Below are 23930 nucleotides of genomic sequence, written 5' to 3' on the forward strand. Positions count from 1 at the left end.
GACAATGGAGACACGACGACCCAAAACCTATGGGATGCAGCAAAAGCAGTTCTAAGAGGGACGTTTATAGCAATACAAGCCCACCTTAAGAAACAGGAAACATCTCGAATAAACAACCTAACCTTGCACCTAAAGCAATTAGAGAAAGAAGAACAAAACAACCCCAAAGTTAGCAGAAGGAAAGAAATCATAAAAATCAGATCAGAAATAAATGAAAAAGAAATGAAGGAAACGATAGCAAAGATCAATAAAACTAAAAGCTGGTTCTTTGAGAAGATAAACAAAATTGATAAACCATTAGCCAGACTCATCAAGAAAAAAAGGGAGAAGACTCAAATCAACAGAATTAGAAATGAAAAAGGAGAAGTAACAACTGACACTGCAGAAATACAAAGGATCATGAGAGATTACTACAAGCAACTCTATGCCAATAAAATGGACAACCTGGAAGAAATGGACAAATTCTTAGAAATGCACAACCTGCCAAGACTGAATCAGGAAGAAGTAGAAAATATGAGCAGACCAATCACAAGCACTAAAATTGAAACTGTGATCAAAAATCTTCCAACAAACAAAAGCCCAGGACCAGATGGCTTCACAGGCGAATTCTATCAAACATTTAGAGAAGAGCTAACACCTATCCTTCTCAAACTCTTCCAAAATAAAGCACAGGGAGGAACACTCCGAAATTCATTCTACAAGGCCACCATCACCTTGATACCAAAACCAGACAAGGATATCACAAAGAAAGAAAACTACAGGCCAATATCACTGATGAACATAGATGCAAAAATCCTCAACAAAATACTAGCAAACAGAATCCAACAGCACATTAAAAGGATCATACACCATGATTTATTCCAGGAATGCAAGGATTGTTCAATATATGCAAATCAATCAATGTGATAAACCATATTAACAAGTTGAAGGAGAAAAACCATATGATCATCTCAATAGATGCAGAGAAAGCTTTTGACAAAATTCAACACTCATTTATGATAGAAACCCTGCAGAAAGTAGGCATAGAGGGAAATTTCATCAACATAATAAAGGCCATATATGACAAATCCACAGCCAACATCATCCTCAATGGTGAAAAACTGAAAGCATTTCCAGTAAGATCAGGAACAAGACAAGGTTGCCCACTCTCACCTCTATTATTCAACATTGTTTTGGAAGTTTTAGCCCCAGCAATCAAATTAGAAAAAGAAATAAAAGGAATCCAAATTGGAAAAGAAGAAGTAAAACTCTCACTATTTGCAGATGACATGATAGTATACATACAGAATCCTCAAGATGCTACCAGGCAACTACTAAAGCTAATCAATGAATTTGGTAAAGTAGCAGGATACAAAATTAATGCACAGAAATCTCTGGCATTCCTATACACTAATGATGAAAAATCTGAAAGTGAAATCAAGAAAACACTCCCATTTACCATTGCAACAAAAAGAATAAAATATCTAGGAACAAACCTACCTAAGGAAACAAAAGACTTGTATGCAGAAAATCATAAGACACTGATGAAAGAAATTAAAGATGATACAAATAGATGGAGAGATATACCATGTTCTTGGATGGGAAGAATCAACATTGTGAAAATGACTCTACTATCCAAAGCAATCTACAGATTCAATGCAATCCCTATCAAACTACCACTGGCATTTTTCACAGAACTAGAACAAAAAATTTCACAATTTGTATGGAAACACAAAAGACCCCGAATAGCCAAAGCAATCTTGAGAACGAAAAACGGAGCTGGAGGAATCAGGCTCCCTGACTTCAGAGTATACTACAAAGCTACAGTAATCAAGACAGTATGGTACTCGCACAAAAACAGATAGATCAATGGAACAGGATAGAAAGCCCAGAGATAAACCCACGTACATATGATCACCTTATCTTTGATAAAGGAGGCAGGAATGTACAGTGGAGAAAGGACAGCCTCTTCAGTAAGTGGTGCTGGGAAAACTGGACAGGCACATGTAAAAGTATGAGATTAGATAACTCCCTACCACCATACACAAAAATAAGCTCAAAATGGATTAAAGACCTAAATGTAAGGCCAGACACTATCAAACTCTTAGAGGAAAACATAGGCAGAACACTCTATGACATAAATCACAGCAAGATCCTTTTTGACCCACCTCCTAGAGAAATGGAAATGGAATGCATTCTTACCATGTAAAAGGTCTTGTTCTAAGAATTTCACAGGTATTAACAAATTCATTTTTCACAACAACTCAAGAAGGACTTAGTCAATTTTGTTTTTCTTTTTAAGAGCCCTCATACAGATAAAAATATATTTTAAAATGCATTCTTCCAAGCATCTGCTAAAAATGGATCAGAGTTGGCTCCTGGGTTTAAAACCCTTTGTCAGAGACGATTGTTAATGATGGTAGACCACATTTGGCCTGTTATTACTTCATTAAACTGGTGGAAATCTTTGAAGATATTTATTACAATCCAAATTAAACAAGATAGTGCTACTTTCAGAGGTAATATCCTAGGAAAAAATGAACTTTAACTTTTAAAAAGTCTGGCTTTCTCACTTTGTTATACTGAGGAAAGAAACCTTTTATTTTCCACAATCTTCCTGTTCTCTCTACTCATTTCCCAAGTTTTTTATCCAGCATGTCAGCCATGCCCACAATAAAGTCTCTCTGGTCATTGTGGGGATCGGATTGAGGAGCTCTGTAACTTATTCAGTAAACTCTTCTCTGAATTACAGGGAGGAAAGAATGTTTATACCTCTGTACCTAAGGGACAAATTAGGATTAGACCAACCTCTACCTGTGTTTGGGGAATTTGGTAGAAAGAGATATTGAAAAGAATTAGGGTAATTTAGATTTTGGTTTTCTTAGAGTTATCTTAAAAACAGATACTTAAAAAAAAAAAAGTCACAGTATGTCATAATATTAAGTTCAGTAACCCAGATCTGTATAACCCCAATGCCCAAGTCCATTCACTACATCCCTGATTTTAAAAAAAGAAATTCTTCTCATATATTGGGTTTTGTGGGGAAGAACACCTCCAAGGGTGAAAGGGAATTAACAGCTAATAAGAATAAAGAAAGTAGGATTTACTTTGGGAGCCTTCTTTATAAAAACTAAGGAAAATACAAGATACATCATTGAGCCAGAGACATGGCCCGGAGCAGGAGAGAGGCCATGTGTGGAATTTTCCTTTATACAGTGAGTGGGATTAATATTTTAATTCACTCTTTTTGTATATACAAGTCATCTCCTATAGGCATCCAAGTACTGTAATATTGAATTGCATTATTTCCCCTTTATCAAATATAGGTCCACAACATTTTTGAGGTGAGATTCAGAAATTTAGATTTTAGAAAGATACTGGTGTGCCCGTGTTCTTCAGTGTGATCTGAGCACCTTGTAAGCAGCATATTACTATTTTTGCACCAAATTACATGAGGTCACTTCAGGCAGAGGGCAGGTCAGGATTTGTCCAAAGGAGTTCAAGGCAGGACAGCTTCAGATTTGGACTCTGGAATTATGCACCCTGCAAAAGGGGACACGTTCTCATAGCATAGAATAGATTAGAGGAGTAGAAAAGGAGCATGGACTCTAGATGTCTAACTAGCAAACACCTTTCTCTGTCTAATTTGCCTACTTGAGAAGACTGGAATACAGTGAAATTCTATCTTCAATTTTGTAGGAAATTCTTGCATTATACTTACGACTACATTCAATAAAAGGAAGGGAGAAAAGAAGGAAGGGGAGAAGGAAGGAAGGGAGGGAGGTAAGGAGAATGAGAGAGAGAGAATAATTTTGAGGAGCTTGCAAATTACTGAATTAAGACTGATGTAAACAGAAAGCTGTTTAGATTCATGGAATGGACAAAGTTATACTTTGTGTCACAACAGACTCCCTATATTTAACTTTGCATAGACCAATAACTTTTAAACTCTGTTCCTTACAGCCTTAGGGTTTCTTTGAAAGTGTGGAGGGGGATGTGTGTGTGTGTGTGTGTGTGTGTGCATGGGGTGGGGGCGGGGGGGATGATATCAGGGATTAGAATCTAGTGAGAAGGTTGGATTGCCTTTGGGCTTTTTCCTGATACTTTTATCAAGAGGGTCTAGCCTTCCCCTGTGGGCACTGATCTGAACAGTGTCAATAATATTTCTCCTTCTTTTCTCTTCTTCTCTAATGGAAAGCCACTGGCCTGATTCAAGTTTATCTAAGCCCTCTAACTACTTAAAACACCCAAAAAACAGAAAAGCTTAATTACTGGTCAGCGTTTATAATTACAAAAATTTAAGAAGCTCAGCTAATATCAGAATTTTTAAAAATCTTAAGAGCCCCAAAATCATCTTGATCTCATCTTCATTTCAAAAACTGAAAAACTGTCTCAGAGGAGAAGTGATTTGAATAATGATGATGAATGAGTGATTAAAAGACTTTTAAGATCTAGAATTTTCTTCAAACTTGAGCACCATATTATAGTAAAAACATCTCATGTTTCTTTTACAGTTTCTTTCATAAAAAGGAGAAGTATCCAAATCTTGGAAATAAAGCAAAAGTGGGGAGACCTGTCTTTTCGTGTTATGATCAGGAATTATTTCACAGAGCAATTCAAGGATTATTCAATTAACTAGGAGGATTAGATTAGAGCCCAGCAACATAGAAGTTATATATTAATTTGCAGATTTCTGTTTGGTAGAAAAGACAGTTGCAAAACTTTCGGTTTTGCTATCCTGTACAAACAGTTTTTTATCCAACCTAGCAATTTTATTCTAAATTTCTAATTTTTTTACAGAAAGGTTAATAAATACCCATTTCTTCATATGCTCTTGGCACTAGGTTTACCATCTCAATGCATAGTGAATGAGTTATTAAATACATTAATTTAACATGTGTTAATTTTATATTTACATAAGAAGTGTACCCCTTGTGCATTCTATTCCCAGGCCTGTTTACTCGGCCCTTGGAGGGAATCCCAACTGTGAAGTGGAAATGAAATGCTGCCTTCTCTGACTCTCTCTCTTCCTAACTGTATGTGGGTTTTTTGTTTGTTTCTGTTCCTTGACTAAGTTCAATTCTGCTTTTAGTTGGTACATAGCCCATAAGTTTTCCCCACTGGTGGCAGCAATGACTGGAAATCTGATTTTTTTGGTCTGACCATTTGGCAATACCTACTGAAGAGATGGGTGCTCATTCTAGATCTCATTAGTCCTTTTGTTTGGTTGTCTATATAAAATAAGGAATTATTTACGCCCACTGGGAGACAACAGCCTTTTGAGGCCTGGAAGGGTTTTTGTGTCCTGTGCTGTAAATTTTTCTGTATCTGAGACAGTAAAACTGAGATTATGAAACTGGAAACTATGCTTGTCTATCATTAGGAAAATCTTTTAGCTCTCATTGTGTTGCATGTGGAATATTTTCCTACTCCCAGAGAATATTAATAAATTAAATTATAATGTCTCCTATGCTGAAAGAACCTGATTAATTTATAGAGATTAAGGAGCAGCTACATACATATAATATTCTTTCGTAGCTACCAGAAAATTTAGAGACATAATTTTCCTAGTTAAAAAAAAAGCCTTCTCAAAGAAATTGCTAACTCAATCCGAATTTATAGGATCAAGGTGATTCCCTGGACTAGTAAGAATAGCTTAATAATTTTGGTTTAAAAAGAAAAGCTAAATTTGTGTCCTCTGGTTTTATCAGGTTGGGCAATAATACAATTTTGTCCTTTTAAATATATAAGATTTGAGTTTAGTTCTTCATTAAGATAATAGTTAACTTGACCTTTCTTAACCTCGTATTCTGTTTAATGATTAGATAATATTACTCCACATGTTTAAGATGAGACACAGAAAGATATAAAACTTTGTTCAATTTAATTATTATTCTGCCAATTTTCATATCAGCAGTCATTATGTTTTGAAAAGTATTAGCTTAAATATAATTTCTAAAATGCTTAATTTAAAAATTTGAATGAATACTTGAGTTAATTAACATAAAATTTTTGAAGATATAACACCAAAACCTTGCTATAATTGCAGAGTGACACAATTATATTATTTATGAAGTTATAAAAGGTATGTAGATAGCTTTAGGGGATTACTTCATCACTGGTATGCAGTAAGTATGACAGGCTTCTTAACTCTCTACCTCCCTGTTCTCTCTGTGAAGGACAGATATTTTGTTTAAAAGTTATAATAGGAGTAGTTGCAATTATACTAGAATATTTATGGCAAATAATATGTATTCAAGGGAATAGGATGTATTTTTGCTTTCAAAAGATAAAGTGGCTTTGTAAGGATTCAAAATATGAAACAGCATAGTGAAGGAAAAAACTTGAATGTTTATAGCAAGTTGTAGGAGGTCTGAGGAAATGGTATTTATTCTCCTTTGATTATAATAGCTGCAAATGACAAGTGTAAAAGACAAAATGATATGTGTTATAATGTGGCTAAAATGGCTTTATTTATGAAAACATTTTGAATTCTTTGGTGCCAAATGTTACATTAAAGCAAGACTAAAATTTAGATTTTCTCTTTATTTGTTAAAATGACAAAATTAATCTGGTAATATTCATTCTGCTGTAAGAAGTAATAAAAGATCATTATTTACCATTTGGGAATCTTCCTATAGGAAATTTGATATTTTAACATGCTTCAAACAGCCCAAATTTCTCACTTTGAAGGGGATAAACTTCCTTATAATTCCAACATCTTCTGTTTAGTTTACATGCTGTCTTATAACTTTGAGCATTAGATAGCTCAGCTCCCATTCATTCTCAGCATTTACCTCCTGTCTTAATCAGGTGAGTAAATATCCTCTGATAACATTTTTTATTTTTGCCTACCCAAAATTATATATAGAATTCAGAAAAATAATTTTTTAGGATTTGTTTTAGGACAAAAAAAGTATCTTTCAGATTTCTAGAGGACTCCTGGAAAAATCATAAAGATTTTCACCCTATAAAAAGTGACGCTAAAAGAAGGTAGACTTGTTTAGCATATTTTTTCACTAGCTTCACACATCTTTATGAGTTGCATGAAGACAGTTGTCAAATCTAAAAAGCTCAGCCTTCCTGGTTAATTTTACAGAGGTAAAGTACTATTGACATAAACGTTTCAGAGACTGTATATATTACCTAACAGATTGGAGACTGTCAAGGCCATGATATGTTCATGCCCTCAGGTGAAACATTGATGAAATCTTTATAAAATAATGAACTACTGCACACTAAAGCAGAACTTTACTCTCCTCTATTGTCATATTCTTGTTACTGTAGTAAACTAACCACAGCCATGTAGTCTCATCTCTAGGTGGTTTTTGCTTCCCTCTAACACTTGTTTGAACGTTCTGCTATAAAATAGTGACCATACTAGTTATTTCTAACCTTTGTTATTTCAAGGGCTTCTCTTTTTGGTTCAGAAGCAGATGACTTTATGAAAGCAGAGGACTGAAAGTATTCACGAGGGAAGTTATGTGTGGATAGCAATTGTTTAGAATAGTGATGTGGTTTCAATGTTTTCTTTTCTGATGGATATATGACAGAGCCCTTTCCTTCTTTTCCTAATTTACCTCTGATCCTAAATTTAGTAGACTGTGCGTTATAAGAACTGAAGTGCATTATTTAAATGGTATCTGATTTTCAGTATTCTTTGAGAATTCAAAACAATATTTTTTACAGCATCTCCTTACTTTTAATGGCAACATATTATTTGCATAGTTTCATAAAGAATGTGTCCTTTTTTTCCTGTGATTTAACTGGACATCCAAGGCTACACATCTCCTTTATCAGATATGAAAGCTCACCATTAACAGACAAGGATTGCACTTTAAATGCTGATCCAATGCCTACCAGGTCCTTCTAGGAAGGACCTGTTCTATGGTTCCAGCCTCAAACGGATGAGGAAGTCACTTCTAGAAAGCCATGAATTCTTAGTATACTTGAGAACCTTGAGGAGGGAAGGCTTGACCCGCAAGTTTGACAACCTCTTTCTATACCCAAGTAAATAATCAAGGCCTACCATAGTAAGACCATTTTTCTTTTTGACCAAGAGTAATGTTTTGATATTTTGATGATCAAAATAAGGAACTGGCAAGAGGAACTTAGTTACAAATTAGTATTAACTAAAATAATTTTGTGATAGAAGACTTTTAAGGAAAATTAACCAAAACTCTGATATGAGACAAGTATTTTCAGTGTTATATTGGGGTAATACTTAACAGAGCAACCGAAGGATTACTTAATTCTTTTTTGACTTTACTATGTACTATTTGATTCCATACTACATACTAAGAAATTATTGATATATGTTAGTGTGCAGATTTCTCACTCGTAGGAAAAGACAACCACCTGAGGTTCCACTCTTAGGAAAAGACAACGCCTGAGGTTATCACCCTGGGGGATATTGATCAGTTTTTTTCACAACTGATAGCAGTTGGCTGACATTCAGAAAAGTTGCCCTGAATACATTTCAACATACATATTATTGAGAGTTACTGCATTATATCAACTTTCCATTCCCTTTTTCCTAACGAAGTTTAGCATTTATATTCAGTCACCACAGACACAGTGCAATTGGGAAGGGTTTTTTTTTCTTGTGTGTGTGTGGTAAAATATACATAAAATTTATCATTTTTACCATTTTAAGTTGACAATTCAGTGGCATTAAGTACATTCACAATATTGTACAACGATCATCCTTATCCATTTTCAGAACTCTTCCGTCATCCCAAACAGGAACTCTGTTCCCATTAAACAATAATATACTATTCCCCACAGATCCTGAGAACATCTATTCTAATTTCTATCTCTATGATTTTGCCTATTCTAAGTATATCATATTACTTTGTTCTTTTGTGACTGGGTAATTTCACTGAGCATGTTTTCAAGTTTCATCCATGTTGTAGCACGTATCAGAATATCATTCCTTTATAAGGTGGAATTCTATTCTATTATATGGATAAACATTTTGTTTATATATATATCTAGGCATGAAATTGCTGAATCATACAGTAATTCTACATTAAACTATTTTAGGGACCACCAAACTGTTTTCTATACCAGGTATACCATTTCAAATTTCTGTAAGCAATGCACAAGTGTTCCAATTACACCACATCCTCCACCAACACTAGTTATTTTCTGGGTTATTGTTTTTTTTCCTTGTTTTTTGTTTTTTTGGATAAGAGCTACTGTGAAGGGTGTGAAGTTGTATCTCTCTGTTTTGATTTGCATTTCTCTAAGGGCTAGTGACATTGAGCATCTTCTCATGCACTTATTGGACATTTGTGTATTTCTTTGGAGAAATGTCTATTCAAGTCCTTTACCAATTTTTTAATTGAGTTGTTTCTTGTGCTGGGTTGTAAGGGTTCTTTACATAGTCTAGATATAATCATATATATATATATATATATATATATATATATATATATATGATTTGCAAATATTTTTCCCCTTCTGTGAGTTGTCTTTTCATTCTCTTGACAGTGTCCTTTGACGCACGAAAGATTTTAATCTTGATAAAGTGCAATTTATCTATTTTTTCCTTTGTTCCCTGTGTCTTTAGTGTCATATCCAAAAAATCATTGTCAAATCCAAGATTAGGAAGATTTTTCTTCTATGTTTTCTTCTAAAGGTGTTATAGTTTTAGATTTCAAATTTAAGCATTTGACGCATTTTGAATTATTTTTTGTGTATGGTGTAAGGTAACAGTCTGACTTTGTTCTTCACATGTGGATGCCTGTTTTCACAGCACCATTTTTTTGAAAGATAGTAACTAGTTTTGACTCTAATCTAGCTATCTTATTCTAAAATTCTTGTTTTTGAAATAAAAGTCTGCAGAATTTTTCTAACCAGTTTTCCCATCTCACTGGTTCCTTTATGAATGGGTAAAACTAATTTTGACACAGGTTCATGTATTTGTATGAGCATTCTATTATTAAGATTTTGGAAAATTATACTTGAGCTGTGTAAATATTCACATTCTATTAACTGCAGAATGACCTAATTTCTTCTCATGTTATAAAGAGGATTTATGGGATTTGAACTATCACACAGCGCTGTTACGATCAGATGACCACTGTCCATTGGTAGGCTGGGGCAGTAGACAGATTTTAAAAAACAAACAACAAAATAATCATTACTGACAGAGAATGTGTGTCCATTCCTTCTTCACTCTTCTCTCAAGGTACATAACTATGCCCACTTTTTTATTCTGAGTTTATCTCTACTATGAAAGATAACTTGATTGATCTCAAGGAGGTTTAAAAGCAAAAATAGTGCAATGTGAAATACCCAATTATGTCTCTGTAGGTGTTTTGTGGTGGTATTTACAGTAGGGTTTCATGAAATGATTTAAAGCTTTCAGATCATGAGAAGAGCTTAGAATCACTCTTTGTGAACAGTGGAAACAAATCAGAATTAACCAGAGAGATATTGAGATATTGTCTTGATTTCTAAAATATATTTCTGCGAGCAAAGCACTGGGCAAAGTAATCTCTGCTCTCAAGGAAAAGGCTTAGTGTGGACACCTATAAAATCCCCAGCTGTAATAAACCGCAGACATCCAACAAAAAGAACAGCATCATAAGTAGAGCGACATTCATTTCCTTGGGGCAGATCAGCAATTGAAGAAAAAAAAAAACAAAGAGAAAACAAACAAAAAAAAAACCCACAAGTCTAGGCATGAGTAAATGTCTCCCTTAAAAATATGTTTTCCATTTAAATGAAGGCATACTTTTTAAGGAAGAGAGATATATAAAGAATAGAGCTACTGATTGATATAAGGGGGACAGTAAACATAACACAAAAGCAAATAAAGAGACTAAAACATCAAATTTGCAGGTGGTTATACGCAGCTATTTCATCTGGTAGTTAGGAAAGACAGATCCATGGTAAAAGGAGTAACTTCTGCCTCTTTGGAAAAGTGAACTCATGATATGCTGATTGCCAATAATTTTGAAGATGGTTTTAGTGCAGTTTAAATGTTTGAGTATTGTAAGGCACTTGTTTGTATAAAAAGTTGTTAATCATCTTGCTTGGTATGGGTTTTTTAACTAAGAGTTAAAGGTCACACTTTTGAGTAATATATTTATTGATTAAAACCATATTGTAAATTGATTTGCTCTCCTCTCCTTCAACCCAAACTCTAGCTCCAAATATAGTACATGGGACTGGGAGTAAATTAAGTGAAAACAGAAATGCTTATCAGTAACTAAAGAAAAAAGAATACTAACTTACACCTTTTTAAAAAGCAGAATATTATGTTTCTGCCTAAGATGCACACTGAACTGTTATTTAAATAGCCTTTAATTTTATTATTTTACTCCTTCTTTCCTAAGATTCCACATAGAATCACATGCAGAAATCCAAACTAAAAAGAACACCATTTACTTACATTACTGAGGTCTTTTAAAAATTTAGAGAGATTTAGGTATTTACTTCACCCAAAATAAATGCCTAGAGACCTATATCCACAGGAAATAAGCTGAATTCATGTTTACATCAAATACTTGTCAAAACCCTAAACTTGAACCCATTTAACACAACTGGTGGTTAACATTTTCTTTTGCGTGTCTTTTTGCCTTCTATAGCTATTTTCTTAGCCAGACATGCCTGTATTTTAAAAAGATCAAAGGCTTAACCAAAATAAAGAAAAACTGCATGATTTCACTCTGAGATTCAGTCAAGGCACGGTAAAGGCAGATAACTTAGAGCCGGCTTTGATCTTATCAATGTTTATCTGAACTGAAAGGAATACTGGCACACTCAGGATCTTTCCTAGTGATTAAAGAATGGTGCCACTTCAATTTAAAATTCACCTAAGGAATTGTTGCAAGAAAGTGCTGCATTTTTCAAGCATCATTTTGCTCCTTTGTTGTTTCAGTTGCACAGTATGTTATGTGTAAGGTCAATATGAGGAAAAACAAGAAGCAAAGTTTATAAATGTGTTCATTTTGTCCCAAAGCCAAGGAAAAAAATGGCAATCTTGGGATTAAAATTGTGCATTGTATTAATTTCCTCTGTTTTTAGTTATAGCATTATCAAGGATTTTTTTTTCTTCCTCTGGCTTTCAGGGGAATTGGGTTTTGTATTTTTTACATTTGATGTACCATTTAAAGTGTTATTCAGAACTAGCATTAGAATTTCATGGTACTTTCCATTACTTTGTTTTGAAAAATGTTATGGTCAAAATTAAATTGTTTTCTTTTAGAAATTAGAATATATCAAGGCAAAGACATTTCCAGAGGAAAATACTTGAAAAGGATAATTGATAGGTGAAGTCACCAATAAGATTAATTCAATTCAAAGTTAACTTACAAATATGTGCACAGTACTCTGTGAAACAGCAGGGAATATCAACATTAAAAAGACAATATTGGGGAGGAGCTTCAAGATGGCGGAAGAACAAGACGTGGAGATCACCTTCCTCCCCACAAATACGTAAGAAATACATCTACATGTAGAACAACTCCTACAGAACACCAACTGAACGCTGGCAGAAGAACTCAGACCTCCAAAAAGGCAAGAAACTCCCCACGTACATGGGTAGGGCAAAAGAAAAAAGAAAAAACAGAGACAAAAGATTAGGGACGGGACCTGCACCAGTGGGAGGGAGCTGTGAAGGAGGAAAGGTTTTCACACACTAGAAGCCCCTTCACGGGCGGAGACTGCGGGTGGCGGACGGGGGAAGCTTCGGAGCCGTGGAGGAGAGCACAGCAACAGGGGTGCCGGGGGGCAAAGCAGAGAGATTCCCGCACAGAGGGTCGGTGCCGACCGGCACTCACCAGCCCGAGAGGCTTGTCTGCTCACCTGCCGGGGCGGGCGGGGCTGGGAGCTGAGGCTAGGGCTTCGGTTGGAGCGCAGGGAGAGAACTGGGGTTGGCGGCGTGGGCACAGCCTGCAGGGAGCTAGTGAACCATGGCTACCCGGGAGGGAGTCCGGGGAAAAGTCTGGACCTGCCGAAGAGGCAAAAGACCATTGTTTCGGGGTGTGTGAGGAGAGGGGATTACGAGCACCGCATAAACGAGCTCCAGAGACGGGCGCGAGCCACGGCTAACAGCGCGGACCCCCGAGACAGGCATGAGACGCTAAAGCTGCTGCTGCTGCCATCAAGAAGCCTGTGTGCAAGCACAGGTCAGTGTCCACACCTCCCCTCCTGGGAGTCTGTGCAGTCCGCCACTGCCAGGGTCCTGTGATCCAGGGACAACTTCCCCGGGAGAACCCACGGCGCGCCTCAGGCTGGTGCAACGTCATGCCGGCCTCTGCTGCCGCAGGCTCGCCCCGCATCTGTACCCCTACCTCCCCCCAGCCTGAGTGAGCCAGAACACCCGAATCAGCTGCTCCTTTAACCCCGTCCTGTCTGGATGGGGAATAGATGCCCTCAGGTGACCTACACACAGAGGCAGGGCCAAATCCAAAGCTGACTCCCAGGTGCTGTGCAAACAAAGAAAAGAAAGGGAAATCTCTCCCAGCAGCCTCAGGGGCAGCGGATTAAATCTCCACAATCAACTTGATGTACCTGCATCTGTGGAATACCTGAATAGACAACAAATCATCCAAATTGAGGCAGTGGACTTTGGGAGCAACGATATTTATAAATATTTTTCCCTTTTGCTCTTTTTGTAAATGTGTATGTGTATGCTACTGTGTGTGATTTCGTCTATATAGCTTTGCTTTCACCATTGGCCTTAGGGTTCTGTCTGTCAGGGTTTTTTTTGTTTGTTTTTGTTTCAGTATAGATTTTAGTGATTGTTAATCATTGGTGGAATTGTTTTTTGGTTTGGTAGCACTCTTCTTTCTTTTTTTTTTTTGATTACTTAAAATTTTTAAAAATTTTAATAATTATTTTTTATTTAATAACTTTCCTTTCTTTTCTTCTCTCCCTTCCTTCCTTCCTTCCTCCCTCCTTCCCTCCCTCTCTCTCTCTCACTCTCTCTTTCCTTCCTTCCTTCCTTCTTTCTTTTTTTCTTTCTTTCTTTCTCCCTTTTATTCTGAGACATGGAGATGACAGGGCCATGGTGCTCTGGTCGGGCATCAGGCATGTGCCTCTGATGTGGGAGAGCCGAGTTCAGGATATTGCTCCACAAGACAACTCCCAGCATCACGTAATATCAAATGGCAAAAATCTCCCAGAGATCTCCATCTCAAGGCCAAGACCCAGCTCCACTCAACGACCAGCAACCTACAGTGCTGGACACCCTATGCCAAACAACTAGCAAGACAGGAACACAACCACACCCATTAGAAGAGAGGCTGCCTAAAATCATAATAAGTCCACAGACACCCCAAAACACACCACCAGACGTGGACCTGCCCACCAGAAAGACAAGATCCAGCCTCATCCACCTAACACAGGCACTAGTCCCCTCCACCAGGAAGCCTACACAAACCACTGAACCAACCTTACCCACTGGGGGCAGACACCAAAAACAACGGGAACTATGAACCTGTAGCCTGCAAAAAGGAGACCCCAAACACAGTAAGTTAAGCAAAATGAGAAAACAGAGAAAGACACAGCAGATGAAGGAGAAGGTAAAAACCAACCAGACCAAGCAAATGAAAAGGAAATAGGCAGTCTACCTGAAAAAGAATTCAGAATAACGATAGTAAAGATATCCAAAATCTTGGAAATAGAATGGAGAAAAAACAAGAAACCTTTAACAGAGACCCAGAAGAACTAAAGAGCAAACAAACAATGATGAACAACACAATAAATGAAATTAAAAATTCTCCAGAAGGAATCAGTAGCAGAATAACTGAGGCAGAAGAACAGATAAGTGACCTGGAAGACAAAAAACTGGAAATAACTACCACAGAGCAGAATAAAGAAAAAAGAATGAAAAGAATTGAGGACAGCCTCAGAGACCTCTGGGACAACATTAAACACACCAACATTCGAATTATAGGAGTCTCAGAAGAAAAAGAGAAAAAGAAAGGGACCGAGAAAATATTTGAAGAGATTATAGTTGAAAACTTCCCTAATATGGGAAAGGAAATAGTTAACCAAGTCCAGGAAGCACTGAGAGTCCCATACGGGAAAAATCCAACGAGAAACAGGCCAAGACACATATTAATCGAACTATCAAAAATTAAATACAAAGAAAAAATATTAAAAGCAGCTAGGGAAAAACAACAAATAACATACAAGGGAATCCCCATAAGGTTAACAGCTGATCTTTCAGCAGAAACTCTGCAAGCCAGAAAGCAGTGGCAGGACATATTTAAAGTGATGAAAGGGAAGAACCAACAACCAAGATTACTCTACCCAGCAAGGATCTCTTTCAGATTTAACAGAGAAATTAAAACTTTTACAGACAAGCAAAAGCTAAGAGAATTCAGCACCACCAAACCAGCTTTACAACAAATGCTAAAGGAACTTCTCTAGGCAGGAAACACAAGACAAGGAAAAGACCTACAAAAACAAACCCAAACCTTAAGAAAATGGTAATAGGAACATACATATCAATAACTACCTTAAATGTAAATGGATTAAATGCTCCAACCAAAAGACATAGACTGGCTGAATGGATACAAAAACAAGACCTGTATATATGCTGTTTACAAGAGTCCTTCTTCAGACTTAGGGACACATACAGACTGAAAGTGAGGGGATCAAAAAGATATTCCATGAAAATGGAAATCAAAGGAAAGCTTGATTGCAATTCTCATATCAGACAAAATAGACTTTAAAATAAAGACTATTAGAAGAGACAAAGAAGGACACTACATAATGATCAAGGGATCGATCCAAGAAGAAGATATAACAATTGTAAATATCTATGCACCCAACATGGGAGCACCGCAATACATAAGGCAAATACTAACAGCCATAAAAGGGGAAATCGATAGTAACACAATCATAGTAGGGGACTTTAACACCCCACTTTCACCAATGGACAGATCATCCAAAATGAAAATAAATAAGGAAACGCAAGCTTTAAATGATACATTAAACACGATGGACTTAATTGACATCTATAGGATATTCCCTCCAAAAACAACAGAATACACGTTTTTCTCAAGTGCTCATGGAACATTCTCCAGGATAGATCATATCTTGGGTCACAAATCAAGCCTCAGTAAATTTAAGAAAATTGAAATCTTATCAAGTATCTTTTCCGACCACAGTGCTATCAGACTAGATATCAATTACAGGAAAAAAATCTGTAAAAAATACAAACACATGGAGGCTAAACAATACAATACTTAATAACCAAGAGATCACTAAAGAAATCAAAAGAAATCAAAAAATACCTAGAAACAAGTGACAATTAAAACATAATGACCCACAACCTATGGGATGCCACAAAAGCAGTCCTAAGAGGGAGGTTTACAGCTATACAAGCCTACCTCAAGAAACCAGAAACATCTCAAATAAACAACCTAAACTTACACCTAAAGCAATTAGAGAAAGAAGAACAAAAAACCCCCGAAGTTAGCAGAAAGAAAGAAATCATAAAGATAAGATCAGAAATAAATGAAAAAGAAATGAAGGAAATGAGAGCAAAGATCAATCAAACTAAAAGCTGGTTCTTTGAGAAGATAAACAAAATTGATAAACCATTAGCCAGACTAATCAAGAAAAAAAGAAGACTCAAATCAATAGAATTAGAAATGAAAAAGGAGAAGCAACAACTGACACTGCAGAAATACAAAGGATCATGAGAGATTACTACAAGCAACTATATACCAATAAAATGGACAACATGGAAGAAATGGACAAATTCTTAGAAAAGCACAACCTTCTGAGACTGAACCAGAAGGAAATAGAAAATATAAACAGACCAGTCACAAGCCCTGAAATTGAAATTGTGATTAAAAATCTTCCAACAAATGAAAGCCCAGGACCAGATAGCTTCACAGGTGAATTCTATCAAACATTTAGAGAAGTGCTAACACCAATCCTTCTCAACCTCTTCCAAAATATAGCAGAGGGAGGAGTACTCCCAAACTCAATCTATGAGGCCACCAGCACCCTGATACCAAAACCAGACAAAGATGTCACAAAGAAAGAATACTACAGGCCAATATCACTGATGAACATAGATGCAAAAATCCTCAACAAAATACTAGCAAACAGAATCCAACAGCACATTAAAAGGATCATACACCATGATCAAGTGGGGTTTATCCCAGGAATGCAAGGATTCTTCAACATACGCAAATCAATCAATGTGATACACCATATTTACAAATTGAAGGATAAAAATCATACGATCATCTCAATAGATGCAGAAAAAGCATTCAACAAAATTCAACATCCATTTATGATTAAAAACCCTCCAGAAAGTAGGCATAGAGGGAACTTACCTCAACATAATAAAGCCCACATATGACAAACCCACAGCCAACATTGTCCTCAATGGTGAAAAACTGAAACCATTTCCAGTAAGATCAGGAACAAGACAAGGTTGCCCACTCTCACCTCTATTATTCAACATTGTTTTGGAAGTTTTAGCCCCAGCAATCAAATTAGAAAAAGAAATAAAAGGAATCCAAATTGGAAAAGAAGAAGTAAAACTCTCACTATTTGCAGATGACATGATAGTATACATACAGAATCCTCAAGATGCTACCAGGCAACTACTAAAGCTAATCAATGAATTTGGTAAAGTAGCAGGATACAAAATTAATGCACAGAAATCTCTGGCATTCCTATACACTAATGATGAAAAATCTGAAAGTGAAATCAAGAAAACACTCCCATTTACCATTGCAACAAAAAGAATAAAATAACTAGGAATAAAGCTACCTAAGGAGACAAAAGACCTGTATGCAGAAAACTATAAGACACTGATGAAAGAAATTAAAGATGTTACAATCAGATGGAGAGACATACCATGTTCTTGGATTGGAAGAATCAACATTGTGAAAATGACTATACTACCCAATGCAATCTACAGATTCAGTGCAATCCCTATCAAACTACCAATGGCATTTTTCACAGAACTAGAACAAAAAATTTCACAATTTGTATGGAAACACAAAAGACTCCGAATAGCCAAAGCAACCTTGAGAAAGAAAAACGTAGCTGGAAGAATGAGGCTCCCGACTTCAGACTATACTACAAAGCTACAGTAATCAAGACAGTATGGTACTGGCACAAAAACAGAAATATAGATCAATGGAGCAGGATACAAAGTCCAGAGATAAACCCACGCACATATGGTCACCTTATTTTTGATAAAGGAGGCAAGAATACACAATGTAGAAAAGACAGCCTCTTCAATAAGTGGTGCTGGGAAAACTGGACAGCTACATATAAAAGTATGAGATTAGATAACTCCCTACCACCATACACAAAAATAAACTCAAAATGGATTAAAGACCTAAATGTTAAGGCCAGACACTATCAAACTCTTAGAGGAAAACATAGGCAGAACACTCTATGACAAAAATCACAGCAAGATCCTTTTTGACCTACCCTCCTAGAGAAATGGAAATAAAAATAAACAAATGGAACCTAATGAAACTTAAAATCTTTTGCACAGCAAAGGAAACCATAAACAAGATGAAAAGACAACACTCAGAATGGGAGAAAATATTTGCAAATGAAGCAACTGACAAAGGGTTTATCTCCAAAATTGACAAGCAGCTCATGCAGATCAACATCAAAAAAAAAAAACCCACCCAATCCAAAAATGGGCAGAAGACCTAAATAGACATTTTGCCAAAGAAGATATACAGATTGTCAAGAAACAAATGAAAGTATGCTCAACATCACTAATCATTCGAGAAATGCAAATCAAAACTACAATGAGGTATCACCTCACACCGGTCAGAATGGCCATCATCAAAAAATATACAAACAGTAAATGCTGGAGAGGGTGTGGAGAAAAGGGAACCCTCCTGCACTGTTGGTGGGAATGTAAATGGATACAGCCCCTATGGAGAACAGTATTGGAGGTGCCTTAAAAAACTAAAAATAGAACTACCATATGACCCAGCAATCCCACTACTGGGCATATACCCTGAGAAAACCATAATTCAAAAGGAGTCATATACCACAACTTTCATTGCAACTCTATTTACAATAGCCAGTACATGGAAGCAACCTAAGTGTCCATCGACAGATGAAAGGATAAAGAAGATTTGGCACATATATACAATGGAATATTACTGAGCCACAAAAAGAAATGAAATTGATTTATTTGTAGTGAGGTGGATGGACCTAGACTGTCATACAAGTAAAGTCAGAAAGAGAAAAAAAATACCATCTGCTAACACATATATATGGAATCTAAAAAAAAAAAAAGGTCACAAAGAACCTAGAGGCAGGACGGGAATAAAGACGCAGACCTACTAGAGAATGGACTGAGGACATGGGGAGGGGAAGGGTAAGCTGGGACAAAGTGAGAGAGTGGCACGGACATATATACACTACCAAATGTAAAACAGATAGCTAGTGGGAAGCAGCCACATAGCACAGGGAGATCAGCTCAGTGCTTTGTGACCACCTATAGGGGTGGGATAGGGAGGGTGAGATGGAAGGAGACACAAGAGTCAAGAGATATGGGGATATATGTATATGTACAGCTGGTTCACTTTGTTGTAAAGAAGAAACTAACACACCACTGTAAAGCAATTATACTCCAATAAAGATGTTAAAAAAAAAAGACAATACTCTTTCATAATAGATGAGAGAGAAGTCATTAACTAACCGCCCCCCTCCCAAAAAAAAAAAGAAAAAGAAAAAGCAGAGCAAGGTGAATACTAGATCACTCCACACAAGGTGAGTGCTAGATTACTACATATACAGCAAAGGCTGTGTGATCACGGGAAATGCTACTTAATTTCAAAAGTGTTTAAAGACATGTTCATGGAAGGCATAACACTGAATTTTCTGAGCTAAGTTTCAGGTCGGGATAGGCAATTCCATGTGGTCAGATGGTTTAAATAAATGCAAGTTAAAAAGTATGGCTATGCTTGCTCATGAAACAATGAATTCCATGTGACTGTGACACTGAGAACTGGTGTGAACATGGAAGAGAAGACTGGGGGTGAAGGAAAGGCATGTGCATGTGGACTGGTAATTGGTATCTACAATGTGCCAACCATCATAATTTTCTTTCTAAGCCATAAAGAGATTGTAGAGATTTCTGAGTAGACAAGAGACATAATCAGATATTTATGTTTCAGAAAAGTTAATTACAGCAAAATGTAGGAAATATTGGAAGAAATAAAGATTGTATGGTGAACTTAGAAATAAAAATTTTTTTATTGAAGCATGGTTGATTTACAATAATGCTTTAGTTTCAGGTGTACAGCATAATGATTCAGTTGTGTTTTTCATTTTTTTGCAGATTATATTCCATTATATGTTAGTACAAGATATTGGGTATAATTCCCTGTGCTATACAGTAAATCCTTATTGCTCATCTATTTTATGCATAGTAGTTTGTATCTGTTAATCCCATACTTCTAATTTGTCCCTCCCCCCTCATGCCTTTCCCCTTTGGTAACCATAAGTTTGTTTTCTATGTCTGTGAGTCTGTTTCTGTTTTGTATATAGGTTCATTTGTATTATATTTTAGATTCCATATATAAGTGATGTCAAACAGTATTTGTTTTTCTCTGTATGACTTATTTCACTCAGCATAATATTCTCTAGGTCCATCCATGTTGCTGCAAATGGCAATATTTCATTCTTATTTATGGATGAGTAATGTTCCATTGTGTGTATATACACACACAATCTTCTTAAGACCATTGTCTGTTGGAGTGCACTTGGGTTGCTTCCATGTCTTCATTATTGTAAACAATGCTGCTATGAACACTGGGGTCCATGTATCTTTCGAAACTAGAGTTTTCATAGTTTCTGGATATATACCAAGGAGTGATATTGCTGGATCACATGGTAGCTCTATTTTTAATTTTTTAAGGAACCACCATACTGTTTTCCATAGTGGCTGAACCAATTTACATTCCCACCAGCAGTGTAGGAGGGTTCCCTTTTCTCCACACCCTCCCCTGCATTTATTATTTGTAGACTTTTTGATGATAGCCATTCTGACTGGTGGAGGTGATACCTCATTGCTGCTCTGAACCATTTAGTACAGGTAATTTTTATTTATTTACTTAGAGCATATGCACTAGTTTTTCTTGAATATGTTTAGTTATAATATCTGTCAAGCAGTTTTTGAATGAGCGTGTAGCGGTCTGCATTCCCACAACTAGTATATGAGAGTTTGGTTGCTCCATATTCTTGACAACACATAGTTTTGTCCATCTTTCTAATTTTAGCCACTCTAATGGATAGTCATGTCTCAGTGCGGTTTTAATTTTAATTTTCCTTTACGTTACATTGATTTTCTTATAGTTTACGTGTTATTATCCATCATTTAACTTTCAATCTATATATGTTCTTAAGTGAGTCTCTTATAAAAAGTAAAAGAGACTTACACTCGACTTACACTCACAGGAGTTCTCACCTCGCAGCTGCACAACCTGGAGGAGTGGCTGCGCCTGGGCCTGGCCTAGTGCAAGCAGAGCAAGAAGCTCCTCACCAAGCAGGCTGGTGAGATCAAGTTACTCAAGGAAGAGCGTAAACGCAGGAAAAAGTTGATCTCCACCCAGCAGCTGATGACTGAGGCCAAAGCCAGCTACTACCAGTGCCGTTTCTGTGACAAGGCCTTTATGAACCAAGCTTTGCCACAAAGTCCTATTCAGTGCTGCCACCCTGAAGATTCCCATCTTGCAGAATATAAGACAAGGGTACAGACTGACAAGCTCCAGAATGAGACCGCCATGTTGAAGGAGCTCACCAAGTGTCAGCTAGAGGCTGCACAGCATGGCCATGCAGTCAGATTCTCTAAGGAATATGAAATGTAGAAAACAAAAGAGGAAGAATTTCTGAAGTTATTCGATAGATGGAAAGAAGAAAAGGAGAAACTAGTTGATGAAATGGAAAAAGTCAAGGAAATGTTTATGATGGTGTTTAAAGAACTAACTTCTAAGAATTCAGCATTAGAATAGCAACTGTCAGAAGTCCAGAAGTCCAACATGCAGATCAAGTCAGGCACAGGCACGTTAAAAGATGCAAATGAGTTTAAAGAAGAACGTCCTCAGCAACCCCAGGATTTCCAAAATGTGATGCAACTTCTTGATAGTCAGGAAAGCAAGTGGACAGCTTGAGTTCAGGCTCTTCATCAAGAACACAAGAAAGAGAAGAGCCTGCTCCTGTCTCATATAGAGAAACTTCGAAGCCTAATGATAGATGATCTAAATGCAAGTAATGTATTCTACAAGAAAAGGATAGAAAAGCTAGGGCAGAGGCTCCAGGAGCAGAAAGAGCCGATCATCACTCAGAGACAAAAGATTAAAGAGTTTACCAGTAAACCATTAAACAGTGTCAGTGAAGCCAGAGGGAATCCTTTAACCCGGCAAACTTTTGAATCTAAGCCAACTACCCCAACTGTACCTATGAATACCCCAGCACCACAGACTTTGGATGCTAAGTCAAGTCTAACAATGGCACATGAACAGGCATTCTCATTGCACATACTGGAACCAATAGAAGAACTTTCAGAAGAAGAAAAAGGAAAGGAAAATGAACAGAAATTAAATAACAAGATACATTTAAGGAAAACTGAAGAATAACCCTTCCCTCACTAAGGAAATAAGAACAGTCTTGGAGGAGAGATTGGTGGAGTTACTGGAAACCTTGTGGATTAATGCAGATATACGTGGTATTCCAAGTGACCACTTGAATAGAGTGCTAAGAACCATAGTATCAGCAAGACATGAGCGGGAATGACAAGTACCTAACATTCAGCAAATTCGTGAATTCCTTGAACGTCAGGTCACGCGTAAAATTGAGCAGGGAACACTACTGTCCACAGACAGGTACAGTGCTTCTCAAGTGGACACCCTTTCACCTGGAGAAATACCCAAAGCAATACATCTTCCTCCCAAAAGCAGACAGTTGGTTAGACAAAGACCTGTTTTTACTGATAGGACATCTGTTCCAAAAGTTAAGAAAAATATCACAGAAGATCATTTTCCCAGAAAGTCTTCAACTACTGCAACCCCTCCCTTCAGTTCAGAGGAAGAGCTGGACGATGAGGACCTCATCCAGGCCTATGCCTCACCAGACTTACTTCCTGTGCTGTCATCTAAAAGCAACAAGAGTAGCTTTGGAAGGAGCACTGTCAAAAGTGACACTGACTGGACTGAGGGAGGTGAACTTAAGGACTCTGATATTTCTCCCAAGCCCACAGGAACCTCCATTAAAACATTAACTGGAAAAGTTGAAAAGACAGTTTCAAATCACAGAAATGTGAATAAGCCAGTTGGTGGGCTTAATGTTGCAGAGGCGTTCATCAAAAAAGAACAAAAAGATCTAAAGTGTGCAGATGTGGACGATGATGACTGGGACATATCATCCTTAGAGGAAGAGAAATCTTTGGGGAGAAGAATTGGAAGAGAACAGAAGGAACCTCCACCTGTGAAGAATGAGTCAAATTCTACTTAAGTGCCAAGTGCCTGGGGTGCAACTAACCTGAAAGGGCCAAAGGGAGAAGGACCTCAGGATGAATCCAGCACACTGAAAAGCAGCTTAGTAACCAAGACTGATTGGAGTGACTCTTCAGATGTGTAACTGTCACCCCATGCATCAGGAGGCCCTTCCAGACGCCAGCAGTATTGCAGTAGCGCAGTATTTCAGTACTGCCTACACGACTCTAATGCTCCTGCTTGGCAGTATCTCCTACAATAACAAGGAAGCTGACTCTCAAAGAACAAGAGTCCCTTTTGTGGCACCTAATGCAGTTATTAAAAAACAAATTGTCAACAGTATTTTAAAGTATATAAAGGTGTTTAAGACTGCTGCTGCTTAAAAATAATGTGTCACTGAAGTCACAAAAAGCTTTTCTTCAGAACGGTACTCTAGTGTTTAAGTGTATTTTTTTCAACTAATTTTTAAGTGAATTTTTTTTAAACTTA

General features: G+C 36.9%; 1 pseudogene; it reads left to right on the top strand.

Annotated features, from left to right (window-relative positions):
• LOC114903499 overlaps positions 1–23586 on the top strand; it is a 150307-nt pseudogene extending 126721 nt beyond the window's left edge.
• Positions 23587–23930: the final 344 nt, after the last annotated feature.

Source organism: Monodon monoceros, unplaced genomic scaffold (genome assembly GCF_005190385.1).
Source record: "Monodon monoceros isolate NGI ecotype Baffin Bay Population unplaced genomic scaffold, NGI_Narwhal_1 Super_Scaffold_21, whole genome shotgun sequence".
Taxonomy (NCBI): Eukaryota; Metazoa; Chordata; class Mammalia; order Artiodactyla; family Monodontidae; genus Monodon; species Monodon monoceros.